This window comes from Hyperolius riggenbachi, chromosome 3 (assembly GCF_040937935.1).
Source record: "Hyperolius riggenbachi isolate aHypRig1 chromosome 3, aHypRig1.pri, whole genome shotgun sequence".
NCBI classification, from domain to species: domain Eukaryota; kingdom Metazoa; phylum Chordata; class Amphibia; order Anura; family Hyperoliidae; genus Hyperolius; species Hyperolius riggenbachi.
The window spans coordinates 101,462,153-101,486,599 of NC_090648.1; the positions used below are offsets into that span (position 1 = coordinate 101,462,153).

At 43.6% G+C, this 24,447-nt stretch overlaps 1 protein-coding gene across 6 annotated transcripts in view; it reads left to right on the plus strand.

The window, feature by feature from the left end:
* The window catches only part of LOC137562902 (leucine zipper putative tumor suppressor 1-like), a 116,046-nt gene that overhangs the window by 61,228 nt on the left and 30,371 nt on the right, over positions 1-24,447 (plus strand). The window contains exon 1 of one of the 6 annotated variants that reach the window (XM_068274710.1): positions 16,342-16,401. The exons of 4 other annotated variants lie outside the window; for them this stretch is intronic. The gene's annotated coding sequence lies outside the window, so the exon portion shown is untranslated. Of the gene's footprint in view, positions 1-16,341; positions 16,402-19,462; positions 19,495-24,447 lie in introns of those variants that run through there. One more of the 6 variants, XM_068274713.1, reaches the window with a different exon arrangement.

Consider the following 24,447-nt stretch of genomic DNA (forward strand, 5'->3'; position numbering starts at 1 on the left):
TGCGGGTAACATGTCACCACAAAATAAACGCACTGCGGGCAAACATTTCACCAGAAAAAAAACGCACTGCGGGCAAACATTTCACCAGAAAATAAATGCACTGCGGGCAAACATGTCACCAGAAAATAAACGCACTGCGGGCACACATGTCACCAGAAAATAAACGCACTGCAGGCACACATGTCACCAGAAAATAAACGCACTGCGGGCACACATGTCACCAGAAAATAAACGCACTGCAGGCACACATGTCACCAGAAAATAAACGCACTGCGGGCACTCATGTCACCAGAAAATAAATGCACTGCTGGCAAACATGTCACCAGAAAATAAACGCACTGCGGGCACACGTCACCAGAAAATAAACTCACTGCGGGCACACATGCCACCAGAAAATAAACTCACTGCGGGCAAAGTTCACCTGGAAAAAAAAGCATTTACTCACCTGGCAGAAGACTCCTCTGGCGCGCATCTCCCCCGGAGGATACTCCTGAAGTCTCCCGCGCTGACAGGCAGAGTGGGGCTACGGAAAGATGGCGCCCGAAGCCCTGTACTGGAGACATAAATAGTCTCCAGTACAGGGCTTCGGCAGCCATCTTGCCATAGCCCTGCTCGCCTGCCGGTGTCGGAACACCGGAAGATAGTAAAGAGGCTGGAGCAGGGCTGCGGGCAATGAACTGGCACGGCGTCTATAGACACCGCTGCCAGTTCATGCAATAAAGTGACCAGAGTCCTGAGGCCGGGACGTCCCGCTGCTAAAAGCGGGACGTTTTCCGGGACCTCATGCAGCCTGGGACAGCGGACCCCGAATCCGGGACGCGTCCCGGGCAATCCGGGACATCTGGTCACTCTACGTTAGGACCCTCTAAACCAGGGATAATCCAAGGAGGGGGGCGCATATGCTAATTTTGCAGGGGGGTCCCGTGGGATGTTGCTGCACCCAGACTCAAACTGACAATGTTTTAACCAGAAACACAGTCATCCTCTGGATGGGAAGACAGTATATTTTTGTTTTAACTGCTCACAATGCACATATGAAGCTCTTGAGGGCCACATAAAATAGCAAGGAGGGCTGCCGTCGAAAAATGCTCACTGCTGTGCTCCCCTTGGTGTACAAGTGCAGTTGCACTGCACAGGCGCAAAATATGGCCTGCACCTGCCCAGTACAAAGGAGCTGCTTGCGCACCACTTTTCTCTCTGTGTACGAGCAGCTCCATGCTACTGCACAGGCACGAGCCCACTGACACAGAAGGGTATGCAACTGGCAACCGCAAGGTTGAAGAGGGTTTGCAGAAAAATAGCAACGTAAGTGTGTAACTTTTTTTTTTAAAGTTTGCAGGTATGCGTTAAGGATTTTTTTTTTTTTTTTTAAATGAAATTCTACCTTTGTGGAGAAATAGGTAATTATCTCATCTCATCTCTACAAATTGCTCAAATAATGTCACACCTTGGGGTTTGTTCACAAAACATATTTCAGCGTCTAGTTAAAAATGGCGCCGGCAAAAAAATGGCGCCCCCTTCTGCCCGATATATGTTTAAAACGATATTTATCGTTTTAAAGGTTAAAATAGTGCAGACCTTTTGAACGAAATTTATCGTTTTAAAACTTTTTTTTTCGTGCCTGAACGATATTTATCGTTTTAACCCTTGCTTTGCTGCCGTTTGGAAAATATCTGCCCGCTGGCTTTAATGTTTAATAGCAAAGCCCCCTTAAAAGCTACAAACACCAAATTTGCAGGAAATGTTAAGAAGAAAATTGTGAATCCAATGAGTAAGCACCGTCTTCCATAAATATAGCTCTTTTATTAAGGTTTCAGATCATCATAAAAGCAGGAGGATCAAGCAACCAGCGACAGCTCCGCTGTTTCGGGCAAACTGCCCTTTTTCAAGCTGTTAAGCATGTCATCCACAATACAGACTAGTACAGACTCCATTTTATACCAAACACATAAATCAGGTGATCAGGATACAGCCAATCAGAAGCATGGGGCCACAGACGGACCTGGTGGAGAACTACCGGCCCAATATTTAAATTCAGCACTATCCCCACCCCTCAAAGGGTGTGTACAACTAAAGCCAACTCCCTCCGCATCAATGCGGGAAACTTACGCTGTCATCCGACACGCAATAGGATGGATGCGGCGACACCCTCCGTCTTCCTCTCTAAACAAACTCACGTGATCCATCACGTGTAGTATGACGCGACGCCGCTTCCGCATCAACTCAGCGGCAATCGCGTCCATGTGTATCCTGGCAACCAAACGCTCTGGTCGTGCTGGGAATTACACCCCGCCCACCTACAGAGCTCCGGCAGCCAGCTTAAAAGTAACAAAGAGAGGGACATTGAGTCTCGCTCACACTCACCCTCCACGTTGTCAGGAGGACAGCGCCCCCGGAGGATTAGAGATAACTCAACTGAGAGACAAGTGTCCGGCTATTGTTTTGACGGCCCATGTTGACCCTGATAGGGTTCCATTCTTGGATACTATGGTGTACAGGTCTGGGGGGCGTTTGCTCACAGACCTGTACACCAAACCCACCGATCGTAATTCGGTGTTGGAATTTGGTAGTTTTCATCCACAACATATCAAGAATAATATCCCCTCGGGACAGATGATGAGAGTGGAGAGAATAGTGGCAGACCCAGAAATATGTCAGCATAGAGTGGAACAAATGAGAACTAAGTTTAAGAGGAGGGGGTACCCTGATAGACTACTTGAGAGGAGAAAGGAGAAAGGTAAGGTAGACAATAAGATCACTAATGGTACTAGAATTCCATTTATTAGTACATATAATAGCCAGAGTCAGCAGATTGGCCAAATAATACGAAAACATTGGAGAATTCTCTCTGACTCCTTTCCACAGGTACAAGAGTTTAGGTACCCACCTCTTTTGTCTTTTCGTAGGCCACCAACAATTAGAGACAAAGTTGTCCATACTTATAAGGGGGAGAACACAGTGACAGGTAGGAATGGGACGTACCCGTGTCTGCACTGTCATATGTGTAATAGTATAATTAAGGGAGATACATTTACACATCCCTCTAGTGGACGTAGATTCCAGATAAGAGGTCATTTCTCATGTGAATCCACTTTTGTTGTATACTGGCACCCATGGGTGCATTAGGTGTCAGCATGGGTGAGGGTGACAGGTGGGGGGAGGCAGGGAGGGCAGCGGCAGCTAGAGCTAATACGTCTATATAGACGCATAGACGCAACTCTCAGCTATACTTAGTATAGCTGAGAGCAGTGCGGCGGAGGCGGCGTGTGTGGCATCGGGGCGGCGGAGATCTTCAATCAAGATGTATCAGAAGATCGCAAGATGGAGGATACTGTCGTGGGACCTGATTGGCGTGGGATTTTTTTCTTAAAGGTACAGGTAAGTATTTCTGGTTAATTTAGAACATTAAAGGACTTTTCTCGTTGTTGTGTTTTTATTTCATTTAACCCTTTGTGGAAATGGGTAAGGGGTACAAAGTAGCCCTATACTCATTTCTCCTGGGAGGGGGGTGGGCATCTGGGGGTCCCCTTCTTAAAGGGGACTCCCAGATGCCACCATGAACCCCCCCCAGGGAGTCGTCGCCCCCACCTCCTCCTGGGGCACCGGAGGTGGGGAAGAGCCCCTTGTCCATGGATTGGACAAGGGCTCCGGGGGGGAGGGGAAGGCTTGGCCGCCCCTCCCCCCCGAAGACCCCCCATACCATGGACCATGCGGGCTGGTATAGCTCAGGGTGCGAAGCCCCAGTCGGCCGGGGCCCCGCATTCTGGCTATCCCCACATAACCCACAAATTTTAATTTAAAAAAAAAAATAAATAAAATGTTTTCATTTTTTTTTTAAATATTGTTTTCCAGTATCTTTTTAACATATCCTGCAAATTTGGTGTTGCTAGGATTTAAGGGGACTTTGCTATTAACTGCTAAAGTCGGCGGAAAAAGTTTCCACGGAAATGTCAGCGATTTAAATAGATACATTTCCTCTTTGAAGATTTAAACTCGATTTTCTCAAAAACTATAAGGTCTTTTTGAACAATTTTTTTTCTTCGTGTTCCCACTATCCTTCTTAACATTCCCTACACATTTGGTGTTTCTGGCATTTAAAGGGGCTTTGCTATTAACCGCTAAAGTCGGTGGGCGTTTAATTTTCCCACGGTCAGAAGAAGAATATTCAAAATCGATTTTCTCAAAAAATATAAGGTCTTTTTGAAAAAAAAATTTTTCCTCTTGTTCACAATTTTCTTCTTAACATTCCCTGAAAATTTGGTGTTTGTAGCTTTTAAGGGGGCTTTGCTATTAAACATTAAAGCCGTCGGGCAGATATTTTCCAAACGGCAGCAAAGCAAGGGTTAAAACGATAAATATCGTTTGGGAGCAATAAAAATATAAATATAAACGATAAATATCGTTTTTAAAGCCGGCGCCATTTTTTAGCTGTCAAAAACGAAAAATAACTAGCGATAGTGGTTCTCTATGGGGCGCCGTTTTTTAACTACGATAACTGGCGCCATTTTTAACGGACCCCCATATTTCATACTAGCTGATCACCCGGCATTGCCCGGGTATGTATTTGGCTAGTGTTGGCTCTGTAGTATTTATCTTGAAAATGGTGCAGGAGCACAATCGAGTTTGCGATTGGATAGAAAGCTCATCACTTATGTGAGAACACTCACATAAGCGAACATTGCATGAGTGCTTTTAAGGTGATTTTTGAAATCGCTAGCGCTAAAAAAGAGCTAAATTGCTCTCAGTCTGAACAAGACCTAAATAAAGTTTTTTTGAATTTTAAATTATTATCACTATAGAGCTCTCAAGTAACTTCCATTGATACATAAACAGGGCTTACCAGGTTACCGCAGATCAATACTGCAGCAATTTAGATCAGTGCACTTAGGAAGCACTGCAGAGAACTTAGCTGATTAATTGACAGCTATACACAGAAGTAAGGATGGTAGTAAATGATGCAATGGGATAGCCCATACAAAATGCAGCAATTAGTGGAAAACATTTACCGGTACTCATTTTCTTTTGTCTGCAGAAACCTAGGAGGGAAACCAAAATATTGCAGAATATACCGTAGCCTCCTTCCCCCTCATTGTAGAAGCAGAAAAATGTTGTGGTTGTCCCATTTTGTACCAATTCCCTGGTCAGTTCTCTTGGAGTAATTCCAAGTCAGACTTATGATTGGCACTTGGACGTTGGAATGTGACCAAAGTCCCATGTGACCATGGCCAGTCTTTAAATAGTTGAGCCTCAATAGTTTGCGCACATTCAGCATTTACCCTGCAAAGTAACCAGCATTGTAAGCATGAAATTTTAATTTAATCAATCCATGATGCCTGCCAATCTGATTTCACACATTGATAGAATGCTCAGCGCTGTAATTATCCCTTGTAAGACTTCTCTTCAATCGCTGCTACTGATGGAGGTCACTCAGTAAAAAAACAAAAACAAAGCAGAAGTGATTAGCAAAATCCAGGAAATAAGGAATATGCACCAGAGCTGATGGGAAAGGTTTTAAGAAATGTAGTGGGCTTGAAATTGCCTTTAATGGTCAGGGATGGATTTCAGTAAAATGTCACACTGTACTGGCCATAAACTTGTGAGTTGTGACCTCTACAGTCCCTCACTTGTGGAACCCCTAAGGAGCAATTGCCCAGTTTGACCCTACGGAAGCACTGACCCTGACAGTTACTGTACGTACTGGATCTATTGTTATGCCAAAAATGGATGGGGTTGGTAGAGAGCAGCACATACTTTTTTAAAAACTATTTATAAATTCAGGCATAAGTGATTTTTTGTAAACTTATTTGTATTATTATACTTATCTACAAAAAACAGCAAGTGAAAAAAACTACAAAAATGTAGGTAAGGAAGATAATACATAACTTTAGCCAGCTTAGGGCAATTTATTTGGCTACTCTTTTGTGTGCGGAGAGCTAAAAGGTGCAGTAATATCTCATGGGAAGATAAAAAGGTTTACTGAATATACAGTATACTGTACACCAGAGACATGACATTTTAGTAGAAACAGTAAGATAACAAGTAAAACCTGGCAAATTCACATAAAATCAATTAAAAGAAAGTAGAAATATAAAAAGAGAGGCAAAGGGGAAAAAAATAATTTTATAATAATAAATAGAAAAACAGAAATTAAAATCAACTGACTACAACAAGGTAGGCTTACAGTCCCAAGGTGCAACTGACTTGCAACACTAACTGCTCTTGTAAAATCACAAACATACCCAATGGTGTAGCTAAGGAGCAATGGACCCCAGTACAAGTTTTACATTGAGCTTCCTTAAAGCGGAATAAAACCCAGCATTCCTTCTTTGCTCTAAAAAAATATTTACAGCATATTATATACAACCACAATTTTTTTTTTACTAGACCAGCATTCAAACGGTTACACACAGGGCTAGAAAGTTCAGTGCAGAGAAATGTGGATGCATCTGAAGTGTAGATAATGTTATCTTGTGTTTACTTAATTGTATCAAGTGAGGAATGTGACACATTCTCTGACTGTGCAGAAGCTCCTGGACACAGACACACACTCAAAGCATTTCTGCCTTCAATACATAATGAATAAAGTCAGCTAACAAAGCAAAAAACTGTACTTTTGGGAATGTATAATTTATAAATGAATAATAATATTTATGCACAAATGCAAATATGATAACCGTATGGCAAAAAAGTAGGAAAACATGTTTTTATTGAATATTATGTCAGGGTTTTATACCGCTTTAAGCATTCCATGCATATGGATATGGAGTACCTAAACCTGCCAAGGACAGCCACAGTCTCAGAGAGAAGAGAATAAGAAAAAGACACCGAGAGCCCAATATGGTGTAGTATGCTCAGGACAATAGTGAATAATGTAATGTGAGAAGGTTATACTCACAAACAAGGGTTACCGCTGAGGCAACCACTGTGATTGCAGTTGAGGAGATGAGACCTGTCCTCACTCAGGGTTAAGAAGTCGCTCTCTGTAGATAGAAGAAAGGTAGGGGTGGGTCCCCCTTCCACCAAGGGTGGACACTATAATGACTTTGATGAACAGAGGCACCAGCAGAATAAAAACAAATAATTAAAAGTTTTAAAATATGCTGGGGAGGCAGTGGTGGACTTACCTCCAATAGCAGACTAGACTACTTGTCTGACATAAATAAACACTTTATTAGTACCCCAATAGATGCAACGCGTTTCGCAGGACCAAGCCCGCTTCATCAGGCAATAAAACAGGGGACAAAACAGTAGCTCTCAGGTAGCACATATATAGCGCCTCTGTCGCCATATGTGCTACCTGAGAGCTACTGTTTTGTCCCCTGTTTTATTGCCTGATGAAGCGGGCTTGGTCCTGCGAAACGCGTTGCACCTATTGGGGTACTAATAAAGTGTTTATTTATGTCAGACAAGTAGTCTAGTCTTCTTTCGAAGGTAAGTCCACCACTGCCTCCCCAGCATATTTTAAAACTTTTAATTATTTGCTTTTATTCTTCTGGTGCCTCTGTTCATCAAAGTCACAGTCTCAGAGAGGTGAAAGCAGGGAATGGAACAGTTTGTTGATGATACCACTATTCATAGCACATACAGAGGTAGTCATCATTACCAGCATAACACCAACAAGGAGCTAACCCAGTGGTTGGAGGAGGACTCTGGTGGTCTCCTCTGGCCCAGGATCCCAGAAGCAGCCACAACATCTGCTTTCCCTACTGCTATGCCAAATAGTCCCATTTGTCAAGGTGCTGATGAACTAGATTAGTGATGATCGTAATCAACAAATTACGATTTCGCTAAATTTTGTGTAAATTTTCGCAATTACCTACCCTTATACGTAATTACAATTTGCAAATTCAATTGATTTCGCGTAATTTCTGGCCGACTTTAGCAGTGAATAGCAAAGCCCCAATACATGCTATTGACACCAAAAGGAGAATCGTGGCTACAAGTCAAAAAAATTATTTTGCAAAAAGACCTTATAGTGTTTGAGAAACTAGATGTTTAAAAAGGCAAGTAAAAAATGGTTTTTAAACTTAGAAAAAAATGACAGTTTAAAAACCATTTTTCTTTGCATTTTTAAAATCGAGTTTTTCAAAAACTACAAGGTCTTTTTGAAAAATTATTTTTGTGACTTATACCCACTGTTCTGCTTAACATAGGTAGCAATGTTGGTAGCAAAAGCATGTATGGGGGCTTTGCTATTAACCTCTAAAGTCGACACAAACAATTATGCAAAATTTTGAAATGCTACTTTTACATATGAAATTAATTACAATTTTCTCTGAAATTTCACATTACGATTACGATGCGTAATTGCGCATTTCGACGCAAACCCACCACTGAACTAGATAGGAATATCTTCATCAAGTCCTTGGACCCTGCATTTGTCATCAGGTCCTTGGACCCTGTCTTGTCTTTACATTGGACCCTGCATTGTTCATCATTACATTAGACCTGTCTTGTTCATAAGTATCTTGACAATGGGATGCTTTGCGGTCCCGAAACAATTGTTGGTCTACTACTATTGTGCATTTGATGGAATAAAGCACATGGGACTTTCTATAAACTGGTGTGCTGACTGCAAATTACTACTATTTGACTGCAAATAGGTTACTACATTCAGCAGTCAAGCCCTTTGGATAGATGTACAGTTGGCATATTCAGACTTTCTATAGTTACACCACTGACTATACAAGTTTCTATCTCTTTAAAGCTTCAAAATTATTTCACTCTCCACAATTCTTCCTGATCTGAACTCCACAAGTACTAGACCCACAAAGAGAAAATAATTATTTTGCATTGCCTTGTATAGCTGAAGGATTATTGAATGACTCTGGGCGCTCATATAGCCTGCAAGTCAGTCACCTGGCATGGTATGTCTGTGTATATGTATAGTACAACAGCCCATAGGAATCCATTAGGTGTACACACCTAAAGGGCACCCAGAAACATGGGTGAAAGAAACAGCCTCTAGTAGCATATCAGTGTTTTTATAGATATTTTACTTATTTGCAGTGCTAATTCTGACAGTAGAATATCAGTAAATATTGCCAACATTTTCCTACAGCTAAAACTAAGTTTATTCCCACACAGAGTCCACCCTCTACTGATGCCTAACCCTAGCCCCTCCAATACCTAACCCTACCTCCCGCCCCCGATGCCTAACCCTAAATACCCACCCTCGCTGCCATTGCCTAGTCCTAACAACCCCCCTGATGTTTAATGCACGAGTAATTCCGGGGATTGCCAGACCCCAAATTACTTCTCCCTCTGAGTTACGACGACTCAAAGGGGGGAAGAATAGTATTTAACATACCCCTAAATTCGTGCAGCTCACCCTGCACCAAAAAGCCCCGCCATCGAAATGACATGTACACCTGCCACAAACCCACCAATATATGTGCTACATAAAAACGAAAAATATCGTGCACCGCAGATGTTCTCCCACTGCTACATGCGCCCATAGTCATTTTGGCTACAGGGGGAAATTTGGGTGCCCAAGAAACCCAATGAATTAACCCCAGTGCCCATTATAGCAGAAACTACTATGGATGCCCATGGTGGCGCCCAAACTTCTGCAGCGCTTCCAGAGCACAAATTTCCTGATTCCATCCATTATATTTTATTGTCCTGTCTGTTTATCTGGCCATGCAGGAAATTTTCTCTCACTGAATGGTGTGGCTATTTCTTGCTGGAACCATAACCTACTGGGACCCGATGTGCCGGCCCTTCCTAGCAGGTGTACAGATGTACAGATGTAGGGTCTGATGTAGGGGCAATCATGAAGGGTCCACAGAGATTTCCTGTTAGAATGGTTCCCTGTACAATAATGAGAGCAGCCAGTCCTTACAAGTGCCTGGTAGCTATTCCCGGCACAGCCCTCTTGTCCCAAGTGGTGCTTAGAGAAGTCACAGTGCTTGCAAATATCAAGCTGTAGAGTCCCTGCACTTTGAACAGTACAGTCATGCTTGAGTTAATACCACTGCTGGCTTATCTAATAAGAAGAAAGAATGGGCAAAAAGCTCATTAACCCAGATAGGAATAACTATAGAGCAGCACACACATAAGTACTGCATAGGGAAAAATATAAATAGCAGTATGGAAATGAGTGTCTGCTGACAGACTAGACACCCAATCAAATAGCTGAATAAAAGCCATAGCTCAAAATTCAGAAGTGTGGAGACAAATGAGCAGTATTCCACCTAAATAGCAATTTGGAAAATATATTTAATGTGGATAGTTTATCGATTAAAGAACAACTGTAGTGAGAAAAATATGGAAGCTGCCGTATTTATTTCCTTTCAACCACTTGAGGACCGCAGTGTTAAACCCCCCTAAAGACCAGGCCTTTTTATTGTTAATTGGCCACTGCAGCTTTAAGGCCAAGCTGCAGGGCCGCACAACACAGCACACAAGTGATTCCCCCCTTTTATCCCCAACAACAGAGCTCTCTTGTGTTGATTTTTTTTTTTAATTAAATATTTATGTTAGTGTTTTTTTGGTTTTTTTTTCAACTATACCTCGTTTTTTTGTTTGTTTTGTAAACCCCTCCCCAGGGCAGTTTCTAGGCTAAATTTCACCCAGGGCGAGGGTGTAAAAATCGTCACCCCCTCCCCCCCACACACACACGTGGAGCCAGGTATAGGTGCCCACAGTATAGATTAGCTACCAGTATGTGTTAATTAGCTAGGTGCCTGCAGTATAGGTTAGATAGGTAGATGCCCCCAGTATAGGTTAGATAGGTAGCTGTCTGCTGCATAGGTAAGGTAGGTAAGTGACTGCAGTATAGGTTAGATAGGTAGGTGCCAGTATAGGTTAGATAGGTAGGTGACTGCAGTATAATTTAGATAGGTAGGTGACTGCAGTATAGTTTAGGTAGGTAAGTGACTGCAGTATAGGTTAGATAGGTACGTGACTGCAGTATAGGTTAGGTAGGTAAGTGACTGCTGTACAGGTTAGATAGGTAGGTGACTGCAGTACAGCTTAGATAGGTAGGTGCCAGTATAGGTTAGGTAGGTGACTGCAGTATAGGTTAGGTAGGTAAGTGATTGCAGTATAGCTTAGATAAGTAGGTGCCTGCTGTATAGGTTAGGTAGGTAAGTGACTGCAGTATAGGTTAGGTAGGTAAGTGACTGCTGTATAGGTTAGGTAGGTAAGTGATTGCAGTATAGTTTATTAGGAAGGTGACTGCAGTATAGCTTAGATAGGTAGGTGCCAGTATAGGTTAGATAGGTAGGTGCCTGCAGTATAGATTAGGTAGGTAGGTAGGTGCTGCAGTATAGGTTAGGTAGGTAGGTAGGTGCTGCAGTATAGGTTAGGTAGGTAGGTAGGTGCTGCAGTATAGATTAGGTAGGTAGGTAGGTAGGTGCTGCAGTATAGATTAGGTAGGTAGGTAGGTAGGTGCTGCAGTATAGATTAGGTAGGTAGGTGCTGCAGTATAGATTAGGTAGGTGCTGCAGTATAGATTAGGTAGGTAGGTGCTGCAGTATAGATTAGGTAGGTAGGTAGGTGCTGCAGTATAGATTAGGTAGGTAGGTGCTGCAGTATAGAATAGGTAGGTGCTGCAGTATAGATTAGGTAGGTAGGTAGGTGCTGCAGTATAGGTTAGGTAGGTAGGTAGGTGCTGCAGTATAGGTTAGGTAGGTAGGTAGGTGCTGCAGTATAGGTTAGGTAGGTAGGTGCTGCAGTATAGATTAGGTAGGTAGGTAGGTGCTGCAGTATAGATTAGGTAGGTGCTGCAGTATAGATTAGGTAGGTAGGTGCTGCAGTATAGATTAGGTAGGTAGGTGCTGCAGTATAGATTAGGTAGGTGCTGCAGTATAGATTAGGTAGGTAGGTGCTGCAGTATATCTTAGATATGTAGGTGCTGCAGTATAGGTTAGGTAGGTAGGTAGGTGCTGCAGTATAGATTAGGTAGGTAGGTAGGTGCTGCAGTATAGATTAGGTAGGTAGGTAGGTGTTGCAGTATAGATTAGGTAGGTAGGAGCTGCAGTATAGATTAGGTAGGTAGGAAGGTGCTGCAGTATAGATTAGGTAGGTAGGTAGGTGCTGCAGTATAGATTAGGTAGGTAGGTAGGTGCTGCAGTATAGATTAGGTAGGTAGGTGCTGCAGTATAGATTAGGTAGGTAGGACGGTGCTGCAGTATAGATTAGGTAGGTAGGTAGGTAGGTGCGGCAGTATAGATTAGGTAGGTAGGTAGGTAGGTGCTGCAGTATAGCTTAGATAGGTAGGTGCTGCAGTGGTGGTGGGAGCGGGCATAATAGTATTAACTCACCTTTCTTCAGCAGAATAGCCGATCTCACGCTGCTTCAATGTACTTCCTTTCCCGACATCTGTCTCAGTAACAGCACCTACTGTGTTGACATACGGAACATCATCACAGGGGGCGCTGTTACTGAGATAGATTCCGGGAAAGGAAGTACATTGAAGCAGCGTGGGATCGGCTGAACGAAGGGGAGTTATTATTATTATATCCGCTCCCACTACCTCTGCGCCCAGCTCCTGCCGCATCAATCCAGGGCCCCGGGCAGTTGCACGTATCGCACGCCCATAGAAACGGGGCTGCCCCCCCCTCCCCACCAGCCAGCCAATCCTACGATCGGCTGTCATAGGCTTCTGCCTATGAGAGCCGATCGCTCTCTTGTCCCCTAAGGGACAAGAGATCGCAGTGCTGTACTAACAGAAAAGACGGTGTCTAACAGTCTTCCAAACGGCAATCGCCGATCGGAGACTGAAGGCGGGCTGGAGCTCCGCCCCCTGAGCAGGAGATGCGTGCGCAGCCCATGTGTGATCGCCTGCAAAATGCAGCCCCAGGACTTGACGCCAATCGGCGTTAGGAGGTCGTGGGGCTGCTGCCGCGACCACGCCCATTGGCATGGGGCAGTCTTTAAGTAGTTAAACAATATAATTTACTTGGCAGCCCTTCTGATCTGCTGCATGCTTGTTCAGAGTCTATGGCTTAGGCTGCTTACACACCAAGACGTTACAGGCGCACGTTAGTGCGCCTGTAACGCTCCCCCAACGCACAGCAATGTAACACAAGTGGGCTGTTCACACAGCCCACGTTGCGTTACATGTAACGCTGCACGTTCTGTGCAAAGTGCAGCATGCTACACCGTTGGAGCGGCTATAGCCGCGTTAGACTGTTTGCACATGCGCAGTGGGGGGCGGAGAGGAGGCGGGGAGAGCCAGCTACAGTAGCCGCGCACATGGCTACTTAATATTCACTGCACTGGCGGGCGCTGATTGGCCGGCGGGACCACGTGATGCGGAGTGTCTCGCTCCGCATCACGTGGTCCCGCTGGCCAATCAGCGCCACTCTGGGAGACATTATAGGACTCGAGCCGCCTAACGCGGCTCACTCTACCGTCGGCTCTTGCAGCACCATACGTTGTGTTAGGTGCACGTTATGCGACCTTAACGTGCCACCTAATGCAACGTCTTGGTGTGCAAGAAGCCTAAAAGTATTACAGGCAGAGGATCTGGTATTGCTTAAAAGGAAATAAACATGGCAGCCTCCTTATCTCTCGTTACAGTTGTCCTTTAAGGGAATACAGTACATTTTCTTAGGTGAATAGGTACATTGTTTCCATCCTTAATTGTGTATTGTCTATCTGCCCAAGCTCATGACTGATATGCATTAACCAAGGGAAGGAATTTAGCCAACAAATTAGTCTAGCTGCTGGTTAATTAAAGGGGCACTATGGCGAAAAATTTTAAAATATAAAATATGTGCAAACATATACAAATAAGTATGTTTTTTCCAGAGTAAAATGAGCCATAAATTACCTTTCTCGTATGTTGCTGTCATTTACAGTAGATAGTAGAAATCCGACAGAAGCGACAGGTTTTGGACTAGTCCATCTCTTCATAGAGGATTCTCAGGGATTTATTTATTTTCAAAAGCACTTAGTGAATGACAGTTGCTCTGTCCAACTGCCACAAAACTGCGTAGCGAGCAGATAAGCTGGCCAGCATCATTTTTTAAATCCTTTTTAGGGAATATCTTTATAAAGAATAAAAGCCTTGCTGAGAATCCCCTATGAAGAGATGGACTAGTCCAAAACCTGTCGCTTCTGTCACATTTCTACTACCTACTGTAAGTTACAGCAACATAGGAGAAAAGTAATTTATGGCTCATTTTACTCTGGAAAAAACATACTTTTTCATTGTATATGTTTGCACATATTTTAAATTGTACAATTTTTCACCATAGTGCCCCTTTAATTAACCAGGTTCTGGGTAACTGAAACACAGTCGTTGGCATTGATTAGCTCAGTTTCTTTCCCTTTCTGCATTAGTGGAATATTACATCTTAAGATCATTTTTTTCTCATCACTAGCACTAGGATATTTATTAAATAGAATAAAAACAGTCAGTTTACCTTTTTAACACCAGAATTTCTGGGCAAGGTAATCATTAAAATGTAAAGTTTAAATTCTGTTTAAATGCATGGAGCCACAGACATTACACACAAGACTGCGCTCTTGTTGATTACAAGCCCTGCCCACTAATTTCCCAAGCCGTCAATCGCAGCTGGTGAGAGGGCAGGAATATTGACATGTTCTCTCATTGGAAAGTCAGGACATACATGCTATGATTATGTGTGATGGACTAGGACAATATATTGATTTAATTTATGTTTGCTTGAATCTGCACTAGCACTTTTCCTTCACCCCTGACGAAGCCCCCCTATTAGGGAGCGAAACATGTCAGGTTATTGTTTCTTACTGGGTCGTTAAAGTGGATAGTAGGAGAAGAAGCAAAAAAACTGTGATTTGTATTTGGCTAGTCATTACTGAGGACACGTTCTTATCTGTGTTTGTTTAGTTTTGTGGTTAGTCACTAATATAGGTCATTTATTTACGCCTCTTAGAGGAGTGTTTTATATTGTATTTAATAAAAATTGTTTTAATTGATATAGATGCCTTACTTCAGGGCTGTATCCGCACCTCTCAAGTCATGCCATTTTCATTGTGTATATAAGTTATATTTGTAGTGTGTTTTTTAAATCAGAACCGTCACAATATAAGTACACTTATCCTTTAAAATGGTGTGAAACTCTGACATAACATTCTATAAAAATGTGTTTTCGTCTTTTCATTACTCATACAGTTATCATATTTGCTTTTGTGCACAAGCAATATTGTCTGTCTACAAATTATAAGTTTCCAAAGTGTAGTTTATCTTGCCCTGAAAGCTGCCATTGCATTTTATTCCAGGTGCTTTTTATTATATATTAAAAACTTCTAGTGGCCTGTTCTGAACTGTGTGTGCCTGCCTGAAGCAGAGACAGCTTCTCAGAGAGTGTTTTCAGTTGTTACACACAAATGTAACAAGATTGGAATGTAAACAAAGATACTGTTATCTCCAGTCTGGATGCGGATTTGAAGCTGAATAGCCTTTCCATAGCAGGACAAAGTTCTGTGTTTAACCATTTCAATGATGTTCAACTACAATTTTTTTCTGGGATAGTAGTTTTAAAGCTGTAAGGAATATTTTAGAGCAAAGTAGAAATGCTGAGTTTCAGACCACTTTAAAGATAACTTTTAGAAAAACATAAAATTCATCATTTAAACCATTTATCCATTTAATTAGTCACCCTCTAGTAAGTCACGACTTCCCTCTCCCACAGGCATTCTAGCTGCTGTTATAAATGAGGCTATCCTGACCACTTGCGAGTTTCCATAGATTAATCATATTTCAGCTATGTCTCAACTTCCCCCCTCCCCAACTGACATCTGCCTAGTCTTGGTACTGTCTGGCACAATTATCAGTGGTCAGGAGGGATGTGATGGGAGGGGCACTTACAGATACTGTTTCCTTTGTGTTACAGAATGTATGGAGAAGCATGTGATCAGTTGAAAGACCTGTAATGCTGGGTACACACGACACGATGAGATTTCCCGTTCGATTTGCGGATCGATTCGATTATTTCAAACATGTTCGATTGGATTTCGATCGTTTTTTTCATGATAGGAATGCAAAATCGACGGGAAAAACGATCGAAATCCAATCGAACATGTTTGAAATAATCGAATCGATCCGCAAATCGAACGGGAAATCTCATCGTGTGTAACTAGCATTAGGATGGATTATTTTTGCCCATTGTCATGGTAATCAGAGCTTAATCTGACAGTTAATCCAACTGTCCATGATTCCCCGCCCTTTATATTTTTTGTATGGAAAGTTCGTAAGGTCATAGCCTATTTTTGTTAGTTTTTAGGCACTCATAAACATATACAGAAATATTGTTGTTTGTCAAAATAAGTCTATAGAGGGCACAAATTAGTACTTGACCAGATGCACTTGACTGGCCCAAACTCACTGAACCCTGTGTATAATTGTTATTAGGGGTGTGTAGCCTCCTGATGGAAATCCAAAAGAATTGCAAGAACTAGTCACAGGTGAATATGGCCATTTTCCTTTCTCCCAAATGTTCACGAGAAAGTTACATTTTTTGCACAAACCAAAATGTTCACGAAAATACATGGCCATGGGAAAATACATTTTTGCATTAATAAAAATATGCACCAAAAATATGGGTATGGGAAAAAACATTTTCACCAACTGCATTTGAGACAATGCAGTTGAAAAAAGTGATTTTTACACAAATTCAAATATTTATGAAAAAAAATAGACGCAAAAACACATTTTCGCAAAATGCATTGGCATAAGTAAACACCTTTTATTTATTTATTTATTGTATTTATAAAGCGCCAACATATTACGCAGCGCTGTACATTAATTTAGGTTACAGACAATATTTAGGGGTGACAAACAGCAATAAGACAATACAGGAATACAAGAAGGACCAGATCACACAGCACAGTATGAGTACAAGGGAATGCTTAGTCAGTCACTGGAGGGGAGCATGGAGATTAGGCAAGTTAGGTTCACTCACATGCATAGCATGGGTGTACAGTAGTAAAGAAGAAAGATGCGGTCCGCAACAAGTCTCTCCACAGTGTTGTAGTTTATTTAGGACGTATCCTCACAGCAATTAAAAAAAGTACAAGGCTGACATGTTTCGGGCCATACAGCCCTTAATCATAGCACATGGGTGTACAGTAATGGAGGTGCATGATCAGGTAGGACACAAAAGGAGGAGGACCCTGCCCAAAGGCTTACAATCTAAAGGGAGAGGTAGGGACACGAGAGGTAGGAGACCAGAGTTCAGCTGTGGGTTTAAAGCACTTGTGAGGGGTAGTAGGCCAGAGTGAAAAGGTGAGTTTTGAGGGCTTTCTTTAGGATGTTGAAGGAGGGGGCTGCCCTAATGGGTGGAGGTAGGGAGTTCCATAATGTTGGAGCAGCTCTTGAGAAGTCCTGGAGGCGTGCATGGGACTGGGTGATGCGGGGGATGGTCAGGCGAAGTTCATTGGAAGAGCGGAGTGAGCGGCTAGGTGTGCACCTCTGAGTAAGATCGGAAATGTAGGTTGGACAAGTTTTGTGGACAGATTTGTAGGTCAGACACAGTATCTTGAATCTGATTCTGGACTGGATAGGAAGCGAGTGGAGGGATTCAAGGAGGGGATCCGCCATGGTGGAGCGATGGGAGCAGTGGATAATTCTGGCTGCCAAAGTTCTTGTGAAAATTATATTCAATCAAAAAATTGGAGTAAGGTGAAAATGTAATTTTCAGAGCAAAAATGTAAATTTCGAAGTGAAAATAATGTTGCAGAAAATTGGAGCTCATCCTTAGCAATAAACAATACAGACCAAATATAAAACAATTACAACTTAATTAGCACATTAATACCTCCTGCCAAATCAATGGCCTCAATTCACTAAGCTTATCTCCTGTCTTTAATAATGTTTCTACAGCTATCACCATGGTGATGAGGCATGTTGTATTCAGGAAACATTTTACCTCAGGCAAACCTAAAGTTAACTCTTCAGTCCTTAAGTTAACTCTTCAGTCCTTAAAATAACTCCAGAAGTCTAACTTTAACTGTGTGTGAAAATAACTACAGAGGAGGTAACTTAACTACAGAGGAGGTAACTTAACTACAGAGGAGGTAACTTAGGAGATGAAGAGATAAGATAACTCTCTCACTGTGTGGTGGCAAGTTATCTCTTGCCTTATTATCTCCAGCATAACCTTAGTGAATTGAGGCCATTGTTTTGCTTTCAGGCATGCTTTGCAAACAGTAGGTGTTAACATTACCATTCAGACCTTTCTTAACTGAATCAGAGCTGAATAAAAGAAATAGTTTTCTACATACCCGGGGCTTCCTCCAGCCCCATCTGCTCGGAATGCTCCCACGCCGCCATCCTCCACTGTCTGCAGCTCCGGCACCGGGTCCTGTCACTTCTGTCAGTAGCAGCTACAGTTTGACGTAAAAGAAGTGCGCTCTTTGCGTATCTCTCCAGCAGCCGCTGGAGAGATACATAGAGGGCGCACTTCTCCTGCGTAGACTGGCCCCAACTGGCTGAAGTGACAGGACCTGGTACCGGAGCTGTAGACAGCGGAGGACGGCGGTGTGGAAGTGATCCGAGTGGATGGAGCTGGAGGAAGCCCCAGGTATGTAGAAAACGTTTTCTTTTATTCAGTTCTGGCATACTTTAAGTACCAGAAGTCTCTGGCCCTTTAGGGACCAGAGACTTTCTGGTACAAAAAAGGGTCTCACCAACGTCACGCCGCACAAAGCCACCTCTCTTGCCATTCGCACCGTTCTGTCGTCATGGCAGCCCACTCGCTCTGCTGGCGCTACAACAGCAGAGCTCTGTGAGGCGGTCACAAGCAGATTTCATCGACTCCTGACCTTGTAATCACTGTGAGCTAATCACAGTGATCAAAGGGTCAGGAGCCAATGAATTTGGCTCCTGACTGGCTCACAGAGCTCTGCTGTCATACTGAAAGCAGAGCGAGTGGGCTGTAGTGACAGGAAAGCGGTGATATTGGCGGTAACATGTGGTTTGGTAACTGAAAACTATGCCCTGGCAGGGATAATAGGTCCCAAACAGGGTGTAGATTTCAATTACCATGGTCCGGAAGCAGTTAATGAAACTAACAGTTGTGTATAAGAATTCCATAAAGCAGTGTCCTAAGGATAGCTCTGCAGGTATATACCTATGCATCTGCCTAATTTGCCTATATCTAAAAACAGCCGAGTCCAGACATTATTTAACGTTCCCAATTACCTTCCCAGTTGTAACGCTCAGCCAACGACATCAGCAAGTTACCCACAGACAGGAGGTAGCCAAACAATCCAAACAAACATGGCCAGATGTCAAGAGTGCTATTTCCTGTCCAAGGCCAACTTGGATCCAGTTTTTCTTAATTGGCTGCCCACCTTAATCTATTACCTTCTGGAATGAAGACCCTGCACTTTGCTATATTTACCTCTCTGTCAGCTCTGCAGAGACATTGCCAACCATGGCAATTTAACCCTTTCCCTGCTCTTTGCAGAGCCTTTTGTACTGCTCACTTCAGCAGGCGTCAGACTTCCTGTTGCCAAGGAGACTGAGAGTCTGCTGCTTGGAACTCGGTGTACAGTGTGTGTATTTTTACTGTGGCCTTTGTGATTGACAAACTATTCCATTGTATTCGTTCACAGGATATCATTATTATATCATTTAAATGCTTGCTTTTCTGTGCTATTACCAATTCAGTGTCACGTGTAACGGTTACATGTGGATTTGTGTTATTTCCCCCCCTCCCCTTTTATCATTATGATTGCAGTATAACTTGTTACAGTATAGCATCCTATATCATTTTATTTAGAATATAATATACATAATACAGCAAAGTCTACATTAAAGAGGAACTCCAGCCTAAACAAACACACTGTCATTAAGTTACTTTAGTTATGTTAATTAAAATAGATAGGTAATATATTCTCTTACCCACCCTGTTTTAAAAGAATAGGCAAATGTTTGATTTCATGATGGCAGCCATCTTTTTGGTTGAAAGGAGGTGACAGGGAGCATGAGACACAGTTCCAACTGTCCTGTGTGCTGATCACCCTTCCCAGTTGCTAGGCAACGTGAATAACAACATAGGAAATCCCATCATGCTTTACACAGCATCAGGGAAAAACCGCCCGGCAGTTTTCTTTGATGGGTGGAGCTTAGCTAAAAATGCAGCTAAAATGATGCTTTGGTAAGAAAGTTCTGATGCTGTGAAACTGTTAAAGAAACACCAAGCCTTTCCAGTTCTGCTGAGTACATTTTCAGTCTGGAGGTTCACTTTAACCAGAAGTCTCAACTAACCGACATGCGTGAGGGGATAATGGGACAGTGCTTTTGGGGGTTGGCAGGGCACAAAATACTTACTGAGCCTCTGGGCACCATCTTCTACCTTTCCTGTAGCTCCTAGAGGCTTAACGGCGTCATGCACGGCTCCAAGCCTGTCACGTGACTCGATGTGGGTCAGGTCACATGCCAGAAGCTGTACACGGAGGACGCCGGAAAGCCAGTAGAAGCTACTGGATGGGTAGATGACACTGCCAGGAGGACGCCTAAATATTTTATGCTGCAAGGGGGAGGGGCAGGGCCGGATTTACAGGCGCCTGATGATGGTAAGGAGGCTCACTGCCCTCCCCATGCGCCTCCCTTCCTCCTTCCCTATGCAGAAGTTAATGAGAGGTTACACATCTGGCTCTCAGCATTCCACTGACAAGATCTCCCTTCAATAGGAGTTACCACTAGCTACTTAATACTGAGGGTACCTCTGGCTACCTAATACTAATGGACACCTGTAGCTATGATGGGCAAGGGAAGTAAGGGAGGAATGACAGCTGGGCCAGCCAGCACACTTGCGATGCAGATTGGATGGGGGTTGTAGGTGCATGGAGGGCAATCTAGGGTGCCAGGACATCTGTGTCTATAGGCTCCTGTAATGTAAATCTGGGTCTGGGGAGGGGGTTAGGTTTGTGCTTTTTTTAGCCGGTATCCGGCACCAAGTGATCCCCACAGTGCTGGATACCTGGGGTCTTGCTGTAAATATGTTCCCACTTCCCATAAAATTCATTGATATATGGATCTGCATGATAAAGGTGCTTTTTAGCTCCTAAACATCTGTTATCCAATCCAAACGATTGGGCCACCAAGCTCTTCACCAGTGTGTCAATTATATGTGGGTGCAATGTCTAGAAGATGAGGGGCATCACCATTCAGAACATAATGATAGCATGCGGGGCTGTGGGGGCCCACTCTTCCCCCCCTTTCCACCTACATGCAGTAGCGCAGCAGAGCGATGTGTAAATATATTTACCTGGTCTTGTCGTAGCTCCTCCTCCTTGCACTATGCTGCCCCCTCTGGCTTCTGATTACATGACAGGCATCAAGAGTCGTGCATACAGCAGAGCTGGTGAGTCCTGGGACTTGGGGGGAGAAGAGGAGTCCCAGCAGAACTAGAGGATTCAAGTGTGTGTGTGTGTGTGTGTGTGTGTGGGGGGGGGGGGGAAGAATGGGGGGTGCGCTCTGCGCTGTGCTACAGGGGGCCCATGATTATCTGCTTGCAGGGGAGTCCGGGGGGCGGGGCTTTGTTATACTCCTGAAAGCAATAGCCAGAATTCCTTTTATTTGGTCAAATTCAACATTTCAGGGACATACTGGACTCCTTTCACAAGGAAAATAATACCAGATAATAGCTGGGCCATAGCTGAGAGCTCCGTCACCCACAAGTGATGTCCCCAGTGTGCCTCCTGCTGCAGATTAATGCAATGGGTTTGAACAAATAAAAGAGGATTGCTGGCTATTGCTATTATTTTATTGCTGTCTGTATCTCCACCAGGGAGAGATTGCTTCACATCTCACTGCATCCAGTGCTAATAATGCACTCACATACAGAGTTTTGTGGGATAGGCTCAGAAGGCATAGCACAGATCATCACAGTGCTGAATTTTCAAGTCAGCCACTTGTAGGCACAGGTGCTCTGGTTCCCTAAACCCTGCCCCTTGACACAGACCACACCCCCAAGTATTACATAACCCCCTTGGTATAGGCTGCAGACATGCCCCCTCCCCCTAGTGTGGAAAGCCATATGTGCCCCCAGTATTAGCGAGGCCCCCAGCTTAGGTAGTAGATGCTCTTCCCCCCAGTATAGACAGATGTGCCCCTGTCACGATCGCTTCTGCAGCGTGTACTGATGGCTGCAGTTGTATTGCAGCCCAAGCAGTTCTGATTTCATTACATGCATTTGCTTGCATAGTTTGGTTTGCACTCAAACTAGTTGCTGATTCCATCTGCAGTTGCTCTGCAGTTCTGGCCAGCTCAGGATTGAATGATTACCATTCACCTGTGTGGGAATCTGCATGTCTGCTCCCATTGGATGACCTCAGTATAAATATCTGCTTCCTGCAGGGCTCCACGCTATCATAGCTTCAGCATAGCCTGTCTTGCTGCTGCTCTGGCCCCAGACCGTGTTCATAGTTCTAGTGTTAATTCATGTGTACTGTACTGATCTCCTGCGTAGGAGTCAGTGAGTCCTTCTAGTCCTGCTCCTGTTTATCTGTATTTGTTACTTTTCTTGTCTTGCATCATATATTGGTTCATCGTCGATATATACGCATACTAGCACATTTTTTATTTTCCTTGTAATTGTGTTACGTTAATACAACAGTGTCGATGATATATACGTACTCGAACTGTTTATATCCTGTGTTCAGTCAGTTAGTATCCTGCACGTGTCGGTAGGTTGTGCTTAGCGTGATCACCGGTGCTTAGTCAGTTCAGTCCTGTTTCTGTTGCCTTGCGTGGATTGCGCTCACTTCTGCGTAGAAGTAGCGAATCCTTCCTAGTCCTGTTCCTGTTACCTTGCGTGGATTGCGCTCACTTCTGCGTAGAAGTAGCGAATCCTTCCTAGTCCTGTTCCTTGTATTGCTCCAGTTCCTAGCTAGTGTTCCTTGCTTATGTTATATATCGGTTCATCACCGATGTATACATATTTTAGTCAGTCGTTTGTAGTTTCATTGATAGCTGTAATTATAATACGCTAGGAATGAATTATTCAGTTCTTTCCAATGAAACTCAGGTCACAGAATCATTATGCTGTCCAGCAGGTGCTTCCATGGTTCTGCCCTGCAATATGGACTGTTTAGTGATCCTGTCCAGTGAAGCTGAAATTACAGAGTCTTATGCTTCACTCAGTATTGTAGATGCTTCAAGATCTCGAGCAGAAGACTCAGAGGCCATGCTTACTTCAATTGGTGTTGCAGTAATATTCACTTGTTTAGCAGCTGTTTTGGAATTACAGTCTGCTCTAGTAAAACTTGATGAATCCCTGCCTAGTGAAGCAGAAGCCATTGAAGCATTGTCCTTGTCAGCAAGCGTTTTAGATACCTTGCCCTGTACACAGTCTGATTTTGCTAATGATGTTGAGTCCCTCTCTGATATTACAGTAGCCAGGGAACTTCAGCCTTGTCCTCTTAATGTTTCAGAAGTCTTGCCCTGTAACATGGATAATTCTGGCTCTCTGGAAAAAATAGATATTTCAGAATTTCAGTCCGGTTTAATGAATGTTCCTGAAATCCAGCCCTGTATCCTGGAAAATTCTGGTTTTCTGGCCGGTGTGGCAGAAGTTCCAGAGTTCCCTTCCTGTCCAGTGAGTTCCTCAGTTTTGCCTAGTTCAGTGGGGGTTGTTGCAATACTGACTTGTTTTGCAGCCCTTCATGAGTTCCAATCCAGTGTATTAGATGGGTCTCTGTCCAGTCCAGAAGAAACTATGGAAACCCTTGCCTAGTTCGGTGCATACATCAGATTTGTCCTGTCTGGTAAATGCCCCTGAACATGATTCGTTAACAAACCTGCTAGAATCAGCGACATCTAAGTCTGATCCTGCATTCTTTAGTGAGAATCCAGTAACTGTGAAGTCTAGTCATGATGATTTTTTTTTTGCCCAGTCCTGGTTTCTGTCCTATCTTGACTCACTCTAAGGTCCGCAGTTCCTTGACATGCCCAGAAGTTTCTCTTGTGCCAGTGTGCCCAGATGTGCTGCGTGTGCCAGAATGCCCAAGTGTGTCTAACGTGTTAGCGTGCTCAGATGCTTCCCTAGTGGAGACATATTCTGATTTTGCCAGTCTGCCTGCATGCCCAGAGATGGTTCTGGTCCCTGAAAGCCCTGATCTTGATGTTTGTCCTTGTAACCCTGACTCTGGAATTGCCCTGGGTTCCATAGGGGTTCTTGATAGTTCTCCATTTGAGCCTAAGGGGCGTTCTAACCTTTTGGGATCTCTATGGAACTTCAAAGTGTTCTGAGAGATCTCTGAGGAAACTTGTCCTGGTGCCTTGGACTGGTTCTGTGGGTATTGTGTTGGTAAAGACAGTTCCGGTGGGCATTGCAAAGGCTTTGGCATTTTTGGACATTCCCTGGAGGGCAGTGGGTATCGCTCAAAGAGTTTCGGGTGGCTTTTTTCTGGAAATCGCGGTTCTGATGGGCATCACACTGAGGCTTGTAGTACTGATGGGCATGGTTCTGTAGGTTCTGGTTCTGATGGGTCCAGTCTTGT